Raw genomic sequence first — 18861 nt, 5'->3', positions numbered from 1 at the left:
GCTACTCACCATATAGCAGAGATGCTGAGTCGCAGATAGGCACAATGAAAAGACTTTTGGAAAGTGAGCTCTCTATCAGTAATGCCTTTGTCAAAATTAGACTGTATACACACAACTGGTCTCTGGCAGCTATGTCATAAGTTACTCCACTCTTTCAAAACACCTGTTGATGTTGCTGCACAAAGACATGATTATTGGGTCAGATATATTAAATGATTCACGTATGTCATCTGTTAGATAATAGCTTCATAATGTAAACTTTTATCATACACTGTTCACAAAAATAGTGAAAATAACTTAAGAAAATACCATCTTTGCATCTAGTGATGGACAGGATATGGTATAAGTCATTACATAGAGTATATGGGTAGAGACACTATGGTATGTTTCTCACCAAGCGATATGAAATGATTTTTTTAAAGAGTTGTGGGTTGCTTTAGCTGATGAAAATATGCCCCTACCTATTGCTGAAATTTAATTCCATATTGAGACTTTGATTATTTGAGATACACATTTGTCCAGTTCAAATAGGTACAAGCATTTGATTTGTGCACCTCATCAATTGGTTGAAATAGTAGTTAATGGTTTGAACATAGTTTCAAAGAAAGGAACATCTGGCGTCTTGTCACAGCATCACCTCTGCCACAGTAGCATGTGAGACTTGGATTCATTTTTAGAAATTGGTTTGTGGAACTGTTTAGACTAATTTCATATGATGTTACATAACAGGAATGGACACTCCTATAAGGAGCAATACATAAAATAAGGGAAAGGCAACCACTGAACTATAGCAGATCAACACATGGAGCACAGTAACTTATTACAGAAAACAAGTCACACTAGCTTTAGAGCACTAGCTCTTTTTTTCTAATAATAGTACACAGATTCAGACACCTAGATGCAACCGAGTGAGGTGGCACAGTAGTTAGCACACTGGACTTGTATTTAGGACGACAACAGTTCAAACCTCATCCAGACTTAGGTTTTCTGTGATTTTCCCTAAACTGCTTCAGGCAAATGCTGTAATAGTTCCTTCAAAAGGGCACTGCCAACTTCCTTCTCCATCCTTCCCTAATCTGATAGGATTGATAACCTCACATTTGGTCCCCTTTCCCCAAATAAACCCAACCCAGATGCACATTCCAAAAGAAGCTACCAAATCCTTTCAAACTATGGCCTCCAATGGTTACAATGTAATTGGTAGTAAAATAATGAGGTGTTGTTCAGTTGTGCCTATATCACTTTCATCTTATAAGTAGTAGCATCAGTGAAAATGTTGGAGTGTCATGTAAAAATCAATTTAATAACACACAGAGAAAAATCTGACACAATCAGCATGTATATAAAAAAACCTCTACTAAACAGGCAAACCTATTAAAGTAAATACTGATACAAATATGTTGAGGCTTTCATGGCTGCTTCTTGACAAACTGCCTATTGGCTTCTGTCTCGGGTTCTTCGGCCGACGTTCATCTAATGATTTTTCTGACGTTTCGCCAGCACGAGTGGCTGGCATTGTCAAAGCTTCACCCTCCATTGCCGATGGTGAACTGGAGCCGAGCTCGTGGACGCAGACTATATGTACCTGGCGCGCCAACGTCAGAGGGCTTCTCCGCGGTCATTTCTGGTGCGGTTCTCCTCTTGCTACCTGCGACGGTCGTTCACTGCAGTACGGGAAGCCAGGATCAGTTTACCTTAAGGCTTTCCTCTTTCTTGTTCAAACTGTTCACGTGCTTTTGTATTTCTACAGCTTCTCTGAACAAGCGCGTGTGATAGTGGTTCTCTACAGCCAGAACTTCTGTGTCGGCGAATTTTATTACGTGGTCGGTCTCATTCAGTGCATGTTCTGCTACGGCCGATTTCTCCACCTGCCCCAACCTACAATGTCGCTTATGCTCCTTGATCCTGGTGTTAATGGATCGTCCAGTCATTCCGACATAAACTTTTCCGCATGTGCATGGTATGCTGTATATTCCCGACATTGCAAGTGGGTCTCTTTTCTCCTTCGCCGATCTAAGACACTCTTTGATCTTCCGTGTCGGTTTGAAAATCGTCTTTACACCTTGTTTGCGCAATATACGGCCGATTCTGTCCGTCACTCTGGGAATGTATGGCAGAAAGGCCGTACCCGACATTTCTTTTTCTGGTTCCTTGCTTCACCGAGTGTTTGGCTCAGTTACACTTCTAATATAATTTGTGGAGTACCCATTGCTCCTCAGGACAGTTTCCAGGTGTTGCATTTCTCGTTTGAGGTGTTGCGGCTCACATATTCGTTCTGCTCTCGTTACGAGCGTACTAATCATGCCTCTTTTCTGGCTCGGGTGGTGGTTTGACAGTTTGTGCAGGTATTGGTCCGTGTGAGTCGGTTTTCGATACACGCTGTGTCCCAGGTTTTCACCGTCCCTTGTGACCAGCACATCTAGAAATGGCAGTTTCTTGTCCTTTTCTACTTCCATGGTAAATGTTATGTTGGCATGGAGGCTGTTCAAGTGTCTCAGGAATTCACCGAGCTGTTCTTCACCATGGCTCCACACCACGAAAGTATCATCGACGTACCTGTACCACACCTTAGGTTTGCAAGTCGCCGAGTCCAGTGCCTGTGCTTCGAATTGTTCCATGAAAAAGTTGGCCACCACTGGACTGAGAGGACTACCCATGGCGACGCCTTCCAGCTGTTCGTAGAAATCGCCATTCCACGTGAAATAGCTCGTGGTGAGACATGCATGGAAGAGCTTTCTGATGTCTAGCGGGAAAATGGAACCGATGTGCTCCAGAGTGTCACTGAGTGGCACTTTCGTAAATAACGAAACATCAAAGCTGACCAGGATGTCGTTTGGTGCAAGTTTCAGTTTCTTCAGCTTCTCAATGAAATGTCCTGAGTCCTTAATGTATGTGTCGGTCTTCCCTAAGTGTGGCTGGAGCAGAGAGGCCAAGTGTTTTGCCAGTTTATATGTCGGTGATCCAGGAGCGCTAACGATCGGTCTCAGTGGAACGTTGTTCTTATGGATCTTGGGTAATCCATACAGTCGAGGTGGTAGGGCTTCTGTGTTGCGCAGGTTTCTCTATATGTCCGCCGGCAGATAGAAGAGATACAAGCCATTAAGAATCTCAACGCCGACAAGAGTATATTGGTACTGCCTGCCGATAAGGGGAATGCAACGGTCATAATGAAGACCGAAGATTATGAGCAAAAGATCCGAGACCTATTAGATCCGACGACGTACCGAAAACTAAGCGCAGATCTGACGCAACGTATCACACGAAATACGAATCGATTAATCAAGGCATCTTCTCTGCCGGCGGACATACAGAGAAACCTGCGCATTGAGAAGCTGAAGAGACTGAAACTTGCACCAAACGACATCCTGGTCAGCTTTGATGTTGTTTCGTTATTTACGAAAGTGCCACTCAGTGACGCTCTGGAGCACATCAGTTCCATTTTCCCGCTAGACATCAGAAAGCTCTTCCATGCATGTCTCACCACGAGCTATTTCACGTGGAATGGCGATTTCTACGAACAGCTGGAAAGCGTCGCCATGGGTAGTCCTCTCAGTCCAGTGGTGGCCAACTTTTTCATGGAACAATTCGAAGCACAGGCACTGGACTCGGCGACTTGCAAACCTAAGGTGTGGTACAGGTACGTCGATGATACTTTCGTGGTGTGGAGCCATGGTGAAGAACAGCTCGGTGAATTCCTGAGACACTTGAACAGCCTCCATGCCAACATAACATTTACCATGGAAGTAGAAAAGGACAAGAAACTGCCATTTCTAGATGTGCTTGTCACAAGGGACGGCGAAAACCTGGGACACGGCGTGTATCGAAAACCGACTCACACGGACCAATACCTGCACAAACTGTCAAACCACCACCCGAGCCAGAAACGAGGCATGATTAGTACGCTCGTAACGAGAGCAGGACGAATATGTGAACCGCAACACCTCAAACGAGAAATGCAACACCTGAAAACTGTCCTGAGGAGCAATGGGTACTCCACAAATTATATTAGAAGTGTAACTGAGCCAAACACTCGGTGAAGCAAGGAACCAGAAAAAGAAATGTCGGGTACGGCCTTTCTGCCATACATTCCCAGAGTGACGGACAGAATCGGCCGTATATTGCACAAACAAGGGGTAAAGACGATTTTCAAACCGACAAGGAAGATCAAAGTGTGTCTTAGATCGGCGAAGGAGAAAAGAGACCCACTTGCAATGTCGGGAATATACCGCATACCATGCACATGCGGAAAAGTTTGTCGGAATGACTGGACGATCCATTAACACCAGGATCAAGGAGCATAAGCGACATTGCAGGTTGGGGCAGGTGGAGAAATCGGCCGTAGCAGAACACGCATTGAATGAGACCGACCACGTAATAAAATTTGCCGACACGGAAGTTCTGGCTGTAGAGAACCACTATCACACGCGCTTGTTCAGAGAAGCTGTAGAAATACAAAAGCACGTGAACAGTTTGAACAAGAAAGAGGAAAGCCTTAAGGTAAATGGATCCTGGCTTCCCATACTGCAGTGAACGACCGTCGCAGGTAGCAAGAGGAGAACCACACCGGAAATGACCGCGGAGAAGCCCTCGACGTTGGTGCGCCAGGTACATATAGTCTGCGCCCGCGAGCTCGGCTCCAGTTCACCATCGGCAATGGAGGGTGAAGCTTTGTCAATGCCAGCCACTCGTGCTGGCGAAACGTCAGAAAAATCATTAGATGAACGTCGCCCGAAGAACCCGAGACAGAAGCCAATAGGCAGTTTGTAAATATAGATAACTGTCACTTGGAATATGTGACTTCGCTGAGTCAGGATTGTGTGAACTGCAATATTCTGATGTCGAAGTTAAAATATTGTGTAGTACTTAACTCAATGTAGTAGATTTTTATCTTAATTGCACAATAGCCAAATGCTGTTTGGGTGTCGGTGTGGTTGTGTGTGAAACTGTGTACAACTACTACAAAAAGAGCTAATGCTTGATGGTTAGTATGAATGCTGTTTTCCGTTGTGTGTTACTGTGCTTAATGTAACATTAGCTAATGACAACGGATGTATTTCAGTGAACATTTGAAGAAATAATTGCACCATATTAAGCAAAGTATATGTATATGTTATAACGTGTATCAGCGTGTGTGATTTGCACATTTCTGATAATCACTTTTTTGTTACAACAGTGCAATGTGTAAAATTTACACAGCATAACAAAACGATAATTTATGGTGAGGTGCAGTACTTCTTAATTAGGGCTTGGTAATTTCAGCAACCATTGTTACAGATAACCCCTCAGTCTATCTTGGCAGTACATTGACATCTTTTAGTATGATGGGAACCACAGATACTGCATCATTTAGCCAAGATCATGGGAAGAGGCCAGTTTGAAAATGCAAGTCTGCTTTTTTGCACTCTGGGCACATTCAGGGTTCTATGTTTTTCTGTGTGACTGCAGGAAAAATATTTGAGGGAGAAGTGAGATAAGTGTGTGTTACCTTCAATATGCATTGATGACTCTACAAGAAATAGCAACGGTTTTGTTTTACAAAGTGGCTGAAAACAGTCAACGATAATGCCACTAAGGCTGCTACTGGGCCAACACACTGTTTGAGAACTTCAGCAAAGCCTGCAATAAGTATACTGCTTGTTGAAAAACATCTTTTATATATTCTGCCCTAGGGATCTCAGTGCTTAAGAAAAAGTGAACAAACAGTACCTGTGTAAGTTAGAACACCTTTTGTATTCTGCAAAGGCATTTTAAATTATAAAAATCACATACCTGCTGCAGAAAATGGTCTTTCCAAGAAAACACAATGTGTTAACCATAAGTTGGCCTGTCAGCTCCCTGGTTCAGAATCTGAAGTCAGTGGATGCCAGAAGGATTCGGTTGGTGGTTGGGTGTTTTTATTTTTTTTTGCAGCCAATGTTAGCTAACTGGCAGTACTACGTGAAGTAGTGTTTGTTCACTGCTGTGTTACTTTGTTGTATTTCACTTTAGTTTGTACTGTGTCCTTTCCTGGTGATAAGTGTATGTTCTTCTCACAGTTAGGATCTTTATTAAACATGTCAATCCATAAGATATCATTTTGATTATGAACAGCATTTAAACAATTTTTATCTCTGTGCTTTTGTGGAAGCATGAGCAACAGGTTGAGGTGCCTACCCTATGGGAGATTGGCAGTGTTTGTTTCCATTCCATGGTTTCTCAGCCCATGGATGTCTACGTGGAACCAGGCTTACTTCCTCTATTGTGCCCAACCCTCCTCCGACGTTTGACACCTTACAGTTAATGTGCCATAGTTACATAATACCTTCTCATGAGTAAGAGGATAAGGTCTTTTCCATCTGCAAAAATAATATGCTATTGTCAGTACATTAAGTAATTAATAATGAGATAAATTGGACAATAATAATGTTGTTATAAGAACAGTTACAGCTAAGTGACCCTTTATGCTACTGCAAAGGGAAGTAGGATTTTTATAATTTGAATTTTGAATAGATGGGTATATCATTGTCTTCATTTGTGCTGCAGCATAGTAAAAATGCCTGCCACAGACTAACAAACTTTCTTGGTTGAAAATGGAGGTTTTCTTCATGACAGTGTATTTGTCTGTCACGCATTATCTTGCTAAAAGATTGGGAAGCAGTAATCCTTCCCAAACATCACGTTGAATTTCCACACAAATGGAATTCTGTATTCCATGAATCACAATTTCTAGATAGTTGAGTAGGCTGCAGGATCTCGTGATTCTATTAGGCAAATGTTAGAATACTCCCGGTCATTGCTAAGTTGATCTTATTCTTCATTGTGAATTCAGTGTTTACAAAATGCTCTGGTGACGCAAATGGACACATTTTATACAGTCAAGCTGGTTCACAAACTTGACATCCTACAGAACTTTGAGAGGCTTATTTTACTCTATGGTCTGATAGTGTTGCTCAGTGCTTTACTGCAATCTTTGTCCCATTCCTGTATTGATCTTAGTAGAGTTAATTTTGTTAAATTGTTACTGTTGCTGAAGAATCTCATTTTAACTTACTACTTTCATTGCTACGTCTACATGTTTCAGATTTTTTATAATACGTGCTTCTCATATCTATTCCAAACTACAAGCAGCAATACCTACTTGTTCCTAAATTTACAGTGGAAACTGCTGTATTCTAGGAAACAGCCAATTAACAATTGTTCTTTCATTTCTACATATTTTATGACTCAGTTAAACAGGTATATAATAGCTTTGTGGATACAGAGAAACAAATGTCTATATGATAACTACAATATACAGAAAGCTGCCAATTTAAGCAACTTTGACAAATGACAGTCATGTGTTGGTAGCTGAGAATGGTTTTATCACTAAGTGTGCCAAGTGCAGATTTGATCATCAGTGTGCTACCACCTCAGTCAACTGACCATAGAATGTTGACATAAAGATGCCGTTCTATAAAGGCAGACCATGGAGCAGTGAAATGACTTGTCCAGACAGATGCATCTTGCTTTGTATTACATATCAAAATTGTATTGCTAGGATGCACTGTCCTCTGTGAATGGAGGAACATATTGCTTCCTTTCATACATACCCTGTGAAATCATGATTATGGTAAAATTGCAGAATTTGGAACTTACAGACGATTACTGAGAATTTCGTCTGACATAGCATTTGTGAATAGTACAGGAAAGAGGAAATAATAATGGTACATGAAGTACCCCCCACCACCACCACATACCATCAATTATCTTCTGAAGTAAAGATGTGGAACAGAAGTTTCACATGTGAAAGTGTGCACAGGCTGCTATGGGGACTTTGTTCTTGTCTACCTAGTAACAGAATTGGATTTAGATGACACAGCTAATCTGAAATTTCTCAGTATAGTTACTGACTACTGATTATGTTTGCATGACTTGGGAAGTTTTCCAGCGGAATACTTATTCTCGGCAGAAGACCAGGATCACGCTGAAGAAATTTTTTTCAGTATGGTGATGAATTCCCAAATAATTCCGCCGAAGTATATGCAATTATGTAAACACTAAGACATATCTTACCGACAGGTGAAGTAAGACATTCGTCGATTGCAGAAATGCCCTATTATCATTGCACAGCAAAGGGAAATCACAAGTGCAAGCAATGCAATTAAAATACACGCGTTGATCCATAATCAACTGCAGGCTCATGCTTCCTTGAAAATGTCTCGATATGCATGGTTTGTTGTGAAATTATTGCCAGATTGCAAGATATTTGACAACGTTAATGAGGCTGCATTTCCTTATGATACTCACACAAAAAAATATATTGTGTCATATGTGGCTTAGCAAGTTGCTTGTGTTGATCAGATTTGCTTATGCTTCGAATGTTTTTTCTGGTATATCCTGGGGAATGCACTGGTTTGCAATAAGTGTAAAAGTAAATACCAAATTGAAATATTAAAATCTATATGGTTTTTATTTTTCAGTTGCTATGTGTCAGTAATTCTATTGTACTTCACGGTGTCACAAATTATATTGATGTCACAGGCTTCTGCGAAACAAACAGTTTGGACACAGGACACAAAAATTCGAAACTGTACTCGTAGCCACTGTGCTGCTGACTAAATTGGTTTGCGCTACTGCGAGTGGACTGGTGAGCACAGGCACCGACTCCATGGGGTCTGAGGGGGCCAGAGTCCCGTCGAAAATTCGTTTGACGATAGTTACCTTTTGAAATACAATCAGTAATGAGTTAAAACAAATAATTATTACAGTAGTAAGCAAGTTAACAGAAAGCGCGTGGTGTGAATCATGATAGTGTTACAGTGCTGTGGCCACATTTAGAATTTGTCCCGGTGCGCGAACCTTCGGGTAAGGTCTGGCCCCGGCAGGCCAGTGCTGCATTCGCGACATCATCAAAAGGACTGGAGCAGAAGTGCCTGGAACGCTTGGAGACATTACGACTCCACAGCTATATAAAGCCCACCCTGCTGTCGCAGTCATTCAGTGTGGATAGTTTCGTTCAGTGCATGCTGCAGATGTGTTTAGTGTTCAGACTGTAGTGTCTAGTGGACTATTTTATATTACTATATTTTATTCATTTACATAAGTCTCTTAGTGTATTGTGAATTAAGTTTGCAATGGATAAATTTGTTACCAAAAAGTCACACTTGGAAGTTGATGAGACTGCAAGTCAACGTCCAACAATTATTGTCATAAATTGCTTCGTCGTCTTAAGGCGAGAACCGTTCACAGCTGAAAGCTGGACAATCCAGTAAGGGAAGATCATTTCAGAAATGTTGGTTGCTCAAAAATACATGGCTTGAATATGAAGCATCTACTGAAAAAGTTCTCCACAAAACCTGCAAAAAAGGCAGATGCTAAAAATCTATTACAATTTTCTTCAAAAAAGATGCATTTACTTTTGTAGGGTTTTCTAACTGTAAAATGGCTTTGGAAAAATTCCGTCTTCATGAAAATACGTTTATGCATAAAGGTGGTCTGAAACTAAATTCTATCACTAACCGAAGTGTGACCTCCCAGTTGAATGAACAGTTACTGATATGAAGAAAGGCCGTTTAGCTCTTGAGACAGTTTTTACTACCGTGCAATTTCTATGCTGACAAGGACTAGCAATTAGATGGCACGAAGATGTAAATTCAAATTTTGTTTAAAGTGTTGGAACTCCGAAAGAATGACATACCTGAGTTTAAAGATTGGTTAGGGTGTTCGGGGTACAAGTGGACGTCCAACAATATTCAAAACGAGATCATTGATCTACTAGGAAAGTCTGTGTTGAGAAAGGTATCGGCTTCAATCAAGAAGACTGAAAATTTTTCTATTATGGATGATGAAACAAGTGATTCTTAGATTCACGAACAAGTGTCGTTTTGTATTCATACTGTCGACGATTCCTTAATCATCAACGAAGACTTTATTGGCTTATACAAGACACCCAACACAGTCACAAACTCTGTTTAATATTTTAAAATATGTTGTCGCTCATCTTGGTTTGTCAGTGGATAACTTAAGAGAACAGTGCCTCGAATATGAGTGGTAAGATCAAAGGACTAAAAAAGTTAGTTTTGGATATACAACCAAAAGCACATTATGTGCACTGCACTGATCACAGTTTAGACTTGGCAGTTGTAGACAGTCTTTGTCATCTTATGTCTGAGGGACATTATGGCTTACCCAAGGACTTAATAAACACCATAAGGGAATCCAACAAAAGGATGCGACTTTCCAGAAGCATACGCTGTGAGAGCGACAACGACCAAGCTGGTCTTCGACCCCTTTTCTCGACTCGATCTACAGTGTTTTTTTTTAAAAAACATTTTCTGCAGAGGACAAAACAGAGGCTGGTTAGAAATGTGCAGCCTACCTTGAGTCAATGTTACAAATAAAGACTTATTTCTTTATACATCTTTATTGCCCAATGAACCCAGTAGAGGATGTCAATGAAAAAATTCAATGCCCTCATCTAAGTGTTGTTGATCTGGAAAAATATGAGGGCTTGATTTGTATAGTGAAAGGAAGGCGTGATAGTCTTGAACACTTCTGGGAATTGTGTTTAGAAAGAAAAACCTTCAAATTCATGATCCCTCACTTCCTCAGAATTGAAGTATACCAAATAAGTATGGAAACGAGGAAGTCAGCTCACTGCACACTTTCAAAACCCTCAAAGGAATACTACAAATCTATTTATATTGAAGTTTGTGAAACGGTGCAATCTTGCATTACTGAGCAGTTTGGTTCAACTGGACTCACATAGGTCATCGCAGTTGGAGTGCTTGCTTTTAGTAAACAGCAGTGAAACAAATTTGGAAAAATCAAGAGTTTTTCAAAAATGACCTAGACATTGAGAGACTGCACTTACAGTTGAATGTTAGCCGATATCGCTAATAAAAAACAACTGGTCATAAAAAAAACATGCGTGATGTAAGAAAGTACATTACACAAGAGCCTGCAGTTGGAGAAATGTTATGTGAAGCAGTGAAGTGCATTAAGCTTAAAGTAGTTCCAATCAAGACAGCAACAGCAGAATGGTCATTTAGTGCCCTGAGATGTCTAAAGTCATATCTCCGATCAATGGGACAGAAGCGATTGAACGACGTGGCTGTTTTTCATGCCCACCTAGATGTTTCGGATGAATAGGATAGCCGACCAGTCATCGACTTCATATTCAGTAATACAGTCAGACGGTCAACATTTGCACCTTCCTAAAGACACTCTAGCCCTAATAATGGCATTTAGAGCAATATTAAAAATCTTTATAAAATAGAGAATTAAATATACATAATGTTAAATTTTGTTTCGAAACAATAGTACTAGTTAAGTACTGTATTACTATGGTACTGTGTTACTATGGTATGGTACTGTGTTACTATGGTATGGTACTGTGTTACTATGGTATGGTACTGTGTTACTATGGTATGGTACTGTGTTACTATGGTATGGTACTGTGTTACTATGGTATGGTACTGTGTTACTATGGTATGGTACTGTGTTACTATGGTGCTGTATTGTACTGTATTACTATGGTGCTGTATTACTATGGTGCTGTATTACTATGGTGCTGTATTACTATGGTGCTGTATTACTATGGTGCTGTATTACTATGGTGCTGTATTACTATGGTGCTGTATTATTACTATGGTGCTGTATTATTACTATGGTGCTGTATTATTACTATGGTGCTGTATTATTACTATGGTGCTGTATTATTACTATGGTGCTGTATTATTACTATGGTGCTGTATTATTACTATGGTGCTGTATTATTACTATGGTGCTGTATTATTACTATGGTGCTGTATTATTACTATGGTGCTGTATTATTACTATGGTGCTGTATTATTACTATGGTGCTGTATTATTACTATGGTGCTGTATTATTACTATGGTGCTGTATTATTACTATGGTGCTGTATTATTACTATGGTGCTGTATTATTACTATGGTGCTGTATTATTACTATGGTGCTGTATTATTACTATGGTGCTGTATTATTACTATGGTGCTGTATTATTACTATGGTGCTGTATTATTACTATGGTGCTGTATTATTACTATGGTGCTGTATTATTACTATGGTGCTGTATTATTACTATGGTGCTGTATTATTACTATGGTGCTGTATTATTACTATGGTGCTGTACTGTACTGTATTATTACTATGGTACTGTACTGTACTGTATTATTATTATGGTACTGTACTGTACTGTATTGTATTATTATGGTACTGTACTGTACTGTATTGTATTATTATGGTACTGTACTGTATTGTATTATTATGGTACTGTACTGTATTGTATTATTATGGTACTGTACTGTATTGTATTATTATGGTACTGTATTAGTTATTTTCAAATACTTAAATATTTTTAGGGTGTAAGAGCCAGTTAAAACCCGCTATTTACATACTTTGACTGAAAGTATTAATCTGCAGATATCTTGCATGCAAAATTAAACACTATCTCTGTCGACATTGTGATTTGTGAAGCCTGTTACCCAGGAAACTGGCGAAAAACTTAAAATGACGTCACAAGAAGACGTTGCGAATGTGCGATGCGCGTTCAGATTTAAACGATAATTTATATCGGCCATTTGGTTTAATCAGCATGTGGCACAGTAGGAGCAGTGTCAAATTAAGTTACATTTAAGCTGGAGTCGGTACCGGCCGGGGCCTAGCACTAAGGCTTCTCCAGAAGCCCGCGACTGGCGGCGGGCGCAGTTCGCGCACGCAATGTCCCCGTCACCGTACCTGCCACCAGCACCGCCGGCCGAACGCGAGCTGAAACTAATGCATGGCAAATCCTGGAATTTTAACTGACTTCCGAAGTACTTTGCGTTAATCCAAGGTCTTGCCGATGTCCACGACATTACCAGCAAAAATAAGAGGTCCGCTAGAACGTTCGCCCGACGAGTAGCAATTAAAGCGGCATCGTTCTGGGATCGGAGTCACAAAAACACAGCATTGCTGAACTTTGAATGGAAACATACAACTGCGCCAAACGAAAAGCAGCGCTAAAGTAATCGCCTCCAAGGAAACATTTGTGCCAAACAGTTGATTTGCTCTGAACACACTCTCAAACTCAGAATCCATGTCCTATCCAATCTGTATAGTGACCCGCATCTATTACACGTGCGTAGCATACTTAAGAGCTCTTAGGTGGAGCCGTCCCAAGAGATTTATGACGATAGAGACGTTGGTTATAATTAAACTTTCGCTAATTGCGAGGGCTCCCAAGAAAAAAGTGATTTTGGGAGAATGAACCTCTGTGGAAACACTTATAAGAAGGACGCGTGCAAGAGAGAGAACGAATAACCCGTTGAAAGAAACGCGTTTTTATTTCCTCATTAGAGGGTAACATTTGTAACTGCGTACCGTGTTTACGTTCGAGGTTAAAAAATGTTGCTCAGTGTGACGACCATCTGCATCCACGACTGCCTGGAATCGCACTAGAAATTGCTTTATTGCTGCCCGAAACGAAGGTGGACCATGGAATGTTCAGCTGTCGGGACACAGCTCGTGCACTGCTTGAAGATCGCAAATCGTTTCCAACATTCTCAGCCCTGGCAACATTAACTTTAACAGTTTGTGACGCAATTGGCCGTCGGCCTGTCGCAGGAGCTATTCCCAAATCGCCAGTTCATTCGAACTTTCGAATCCTGTTTTTCAACCCAGTTGTGCAAAGACGATCTCTCCGCGTTCCTTTAACGCGTCGATACCCGTAAAGACCAGCAGCACCATTGCTCTTGTTTTGATAAAATAGCTTTACGAGTAAAGCCCCGCTCACATTGCCCAGTCCCACATTGGTTGTCTGCATCTGTAATGCACACTGATGCTTGTTTCAACCCTACCTCGCCGCAACACTACCGTCGCGGCGCCTAACGGCAACTCATGACTCTAACGTTACTTACAACGCATAAATTGCAACGCACAGTCTGAACACCATTCCTATGTAGTTAGATATCCATATGGTAAATAGTTTTCCGTTTACACTCGCTCAGGTAGCCTAAGTTTAATTATAACCAACCGATATTTTCAATAACATAAATTATCTGGAATTTAAATAATATCAACTTTTTTTAGAACTGTTGATATCTTCTTCCTTTCCCTAGCATTTCTCCTGTCTAATATGGGGTCAGCGTTTTGCAGGAGTTGGTGGTTTTTTAATTTTTTTATTGTGCGGTCGGATGCCCTTGCTGGCAACGCATTCGCCAAGTAACCGAAGGTAGTGAAGCAGAGTGCACCATGTCTATGAATCGCGTAAACTCATTCCTGTATGTTATCCTGTTTTAACCGTTTTCAAATTCTATGCTCTGAGGCAGAAGTTGGGGGCACCCCAATATTTATCGACGCGAGCATTGGAAACATTCTATAAACCGCACCCAGGCTTGGCCCATGGTCGGTAACACGCCGCGTTCGTTCGTTCGATCGGGATTCGGCCCACCTCCTCCTGCGCAAGCTAGTGCGCTGCGTGTTACATTATCCGAACAGGTCTATTCATAGAACTACTGATATCGATTGATGGTTCTCGAATAGTTGGTAGCTGCCTTCAAGGTTGCGCCTTGAAGTGCCAGTTAGCCCTGCGTAGCAGAGGTTTGGGGGCTTTACTTCTACAGAGCAGAGCAGAGCTATTATGGAATTCTAGAGGGTTCAGATAGCTGAGCGTAATGAAGTCGTGCCAGCCTCCACAGGAGTTCGACATTTCGCAGCCTACAACAAAGGGAATAGACAGGGTTATTCTAAATGATGGACCCATTTTCAAAACTTCGTATTTATTCAAGTACAAATCCAAAATGAACTAGCTTTATACCAATGAGAAGAGGAAGTTTGTTATTTCATAATGTTTGATATCAATTTAATAAATTTAATAATTTGTAATTAATTAGTTTTTAATAATTATTTAATAATTAATTAATAATAAGAAATGTGATAAATGTTAAGTTCATTGTGGCCGCCATTGGCTGCTCGACAAACATCAACGCGGTAACCAAACTCGTCCCACACGCGCGAAAGCGTATCTGCTGTTACTGAGTGATCCGGTTCCGCAGATCGATCAGAGTGGTTGGTAGAGGCGGGACGTAAACAGCCTCGTTCACATAACCCCTTAAGAAATAGTCGCAGCATGTGAGATCAAGAGATGGCGGTAGCCAGAAGTGCAGAGCCAAGCCCTCAAGACCCCTGCGACCGATCCAGCGCTGTAGAAGGGGGTCATTCAAAAAACCTCGTACATCACGCTGGCAATGGGGCGGAAAATGAAGTCGTGGAATCTTCCATAATGTGAGGGAAGAGCCATTGTTCCAACATGTCCAGGTACGTGATTCCCGTTATAGTTCTTTCCGCAAAGAAAAATGGTCCATAAAGCTTTGTACCGGATACGGCACAAAACATGTAGATCGGTGATAGTCTTTCGTGTTGCAATGGTGAATGTGAATTTTCCAAACCCCATATGCGAACATTGTGTCTGTTGACTTTACCACTAAGGTGGAAAAATTACACGTTGTAGAAATGCGTAATCTTGCATTTTTGCTAGCACATAACTAGAAAATGCGAGACGCTTCTCTTTATCATTGGGGTTGAGTGCCCGCACAAATTATAATCGGTAGGGCTTGTACAGCAAACGCCGACTCAGAACTTTCCATACAGTTGGTTGGGTTAATGCAAGATCTTGACAGGCTCTATTGGTTGTTTTACTGCGACTGCCCACAAAACATTGACTCCTTCGGACATCATCCCCTAACATACGCGGTCGGCATGTGCTTTGCACGCAATCCCAGTCTGTTTAAATTGCTTAAACGGACGGCTAATGCTTCCGCGAGTTGGTGGTTGAATACCGAGTTTGGTAAGAAATGCCCGCTGCACTGCAATTTGCGACTCACTTTTCGCGAACTCGACGCAGAAAACCTTGTGCTTCAGTCACCACATCACTAACAACTGACCGTGAAACGGAATTATGGCCCTATTGCCGCGCGAACTCTACCGGCCGCTTCTTAAACCATCACCGCCCGCCTGAAGCTTTGAAACTTCTTCTTTTCATTGGTATAAAGCTTGTTCATTTTTGATTTATACTTGAATACGTACGAATTTTTGAAAATGGGTCCATCATTTAGAATAACCCTGTATATTTATGGCAGTCACCAAAGTATTAGGAACGCCAGCCACAAGAATTCTTTTGACCCATGTAGCACCAGTTAAATTACTTTGCTGCTGAGGTAGGAAATGATTGTCAATTATCAATTACAAGGTTCAAAACTGCAAATCGTGTTTGCTATGAGCCAAACGGAACTATCAGGTGGATTTGGATGAGAGCTGAAATGCATTATACCGGACAGTGATCAGACTGACAGCGGCACACAGAAAGCCGCGTTGCAGACGGGCAGCATGAAGTCAGCGGGCGAGGCGTCTCCGGCAGTCGGAGTTGGGTGACCCGCATTGGCGGCGAGGTGGAAGGCGCTCAGCGTCAGTCTAGTCTCTCGCCCTTGGGCGGTTCGTCTCCCCTTTCCAGTCTGGGTAAGTGTCCTCTTTCACTGCTAGACACAAATGTCCTCCAGGCGATCTCTTTGCGTTCTCTCGAATTATTTTCCTCGGCGTGGGCACACTCGATTGGCTGGCCTGTATTCTTTTTCAGCCAATCAAATAATTGTTCATGTGCCGCCTAGAATTCCTTCGGCTGGACGACCACACGTAGAGCTTGTAGTGGATGAAATTCCTTCACTGGACAAGCTCCATGTCACTAATTAAGAATATTCTGTGTACCGTCTATTTATCTCCTCCTCCTCTGACGACTCCACACAGCGGGCACATGCAAACGTTAAAAGGCACTCACAGCAAGCGTTCTTTCCCTTAGCAAACTGCATATCGTCCATTTGACATTAGCGTCTCGCGCCCGATATAGGGTTCCACTTGTCCTCTCTGTTCCTTTATGCGATAACGGCTCTCTTCTGCTCTTCTCCACAGCATTCTGGCGGAAGGTGATCGCATTTCATTGAGTCGACCAAAATGCTGTACAGGTACAGGGAAAATTGTGCGGCGTAGAGCATACGTTAGAATTTTTTACACGCTGGTGATTGCTTATCGCTAAGACGAGAATTTCGGTAACAGGTCGAGACCAGGTGTGACTGCCACCGTCATCTTAGACTCTGATTGGATATTGCAAAGCAGTGTCACCTTTTAATTTTTTTTTCTAGAAACAATGGAAGACAAACTGTTTTCGCACGCATCGTTATATTTTTTCTGGAAATATGCGTCTTCAGAATTTATATACTTTGGCATACCTTCGAATAAATTCCGGAAACTTTTTTTTTCCATTTTATTGCTTTATTCAGGTTATGAAAAGCTGTCAATGCATTTTTATTTGACATAAGGAAATAAAATGAAGTCGTTAGGAGATAATCAGGTGAATTCAGACACTGAGACATTAATTTGATGATTTTCTCCGTCATATAATCGGTTTGTTCGTCTGGTCATGTGACTGTTTGCATTGTCATAATGAAGAATGATGAGAGATTTTTGGTTGTTCCTGATTTCGTCGATGAGTTGCGCCACATGCTTTTGTATGCCATTCAGCGTTGACTGTTTTTCGAGCAATGGTCGCAACATGCGTTGTGAAGCCAAAGAAACGAAAACGGTTTTCGTGTATATGCTTCGCAAACCAATTACTTTTGTTTTAATTCATCTCCTAACAATTCAACAATTGATTGCTGCTTGGCTTCCCGCTTGTACGAATATATCCATGTTTTGTGTCGTGATACGTTGCTGTTACAAGGATTTTGCATGTCCTCGGTCGAATTTTTTGAAAATTTTCTTACACCAGACTATACGAGCCTGTTCTTGAGCATCGGTCTAATTATGCGGAATCCATCGGGAACATATTTTTCACAGCTAAACAGTCTTGCGACATCGTGTTTACTGCAGCCTGAGATGCCTAAGGTTGCTTTTGTCTCAGGGTGAGTCACATGACGGTACTCTCCAGTGTGGCATACAACATCGTTGTTGTTTTGAACAAACGATACTGGTGTGCATAACTTTAAGGACGAAAGTAAGTTTCGCATGATGTCATTGTCTAGTAACTTGTTGTTGTTGTTGTGGTCTTCAGTCCTGAGACTGGTTTGATGCAGCTCTCCATGCTACTCTATCCTGTGCAAGCTTCTTCATCTCCCAGTACCTACTGCAGCCTACATCCTTCTGAATCTGCTTAGTGTATTCATCCCTTGGTCTCCCTCTACGATTTTTACCCTCCACGCTGCCCTCCAATACTAAATTGGTGATCCCTTGATGCCTCAGAACATGTCCTACCAACCGATCCCTTCTTTTGGTCAAGTTGTGCCACAAACTTCTCTTCTCCCCAATCCTATTCAATACTTCATTAGTTATGTGATCTACCCTTCTAATCTTCAGCATTCTTCTGTAGCACCACATTTCAAAAGCTTCTATTCTCTTCTTGTCCAAACTATTTATCGTCCATGTTTCACTTCCACACAAGACAACACTCCATACAAATGCTTTCAGAAATGACTTCTTGACACTTAAATCTATACTCGATGTTAACAAATTTCTCTTCTTCAGAAACGCTTTCCTCGCCATTGCCAGTCTACATTTTATATCCTCTCTACTTCGACCATCATCAGTTATTTTGCTCTCCAAATAGCAAAACTCCTTTACTACTTTAAGTGTCTCATTTCCTAATCTAATTCCCTCAGCATCACCCGACTTAATTAGACTACATTCCATTATCCTCGTTTTGCTTTTGTTGATGTTCATCTTATATCCTACTTTCAAGACGCTATCCATTCCGTTCAACTGCTCTTCAAAGTCCTTTGCTGTCTCTGACAGAATTACAATGTCATCGGTGAAACTCAAAGTTTTTATTTCTTCTCCATGGATTTTAATTCCTACTC

The 18861-nt window shown here is 41.3% G+C and overlaps 1 protein-coding gene across 2 annotated transcripts in view; it reads left to right on the top strand.

Moving 5' to 3' along the window:
- LOC126191480 (TRPL translocation defect protein 14) overlaps positions 1 to 18861 on the top strand; it is a 186035-nt gene that overhangs the window by 38720 nt on the left and 128454 nt on the right. The window lies entirely within an intron of this gene.

Source organism: Schistocerca cancellata, chromosome 1, assembly GCF_023864275.1.
Source record: "Schistocerca cancellata isolate TAMUIC-IGC-003103 chromosome 1, iqSchCanc2.1, whole genome shotgun sequence".
NCBI lineage: Eukaryota > Metazoa > Arthropoda > Insecta > Orthoptera > Acrididae > Schistocerca > Schistocerca cancellata.
This window is presented reverse-complemented; position numbering and strand designations above follow the sequence as displayed.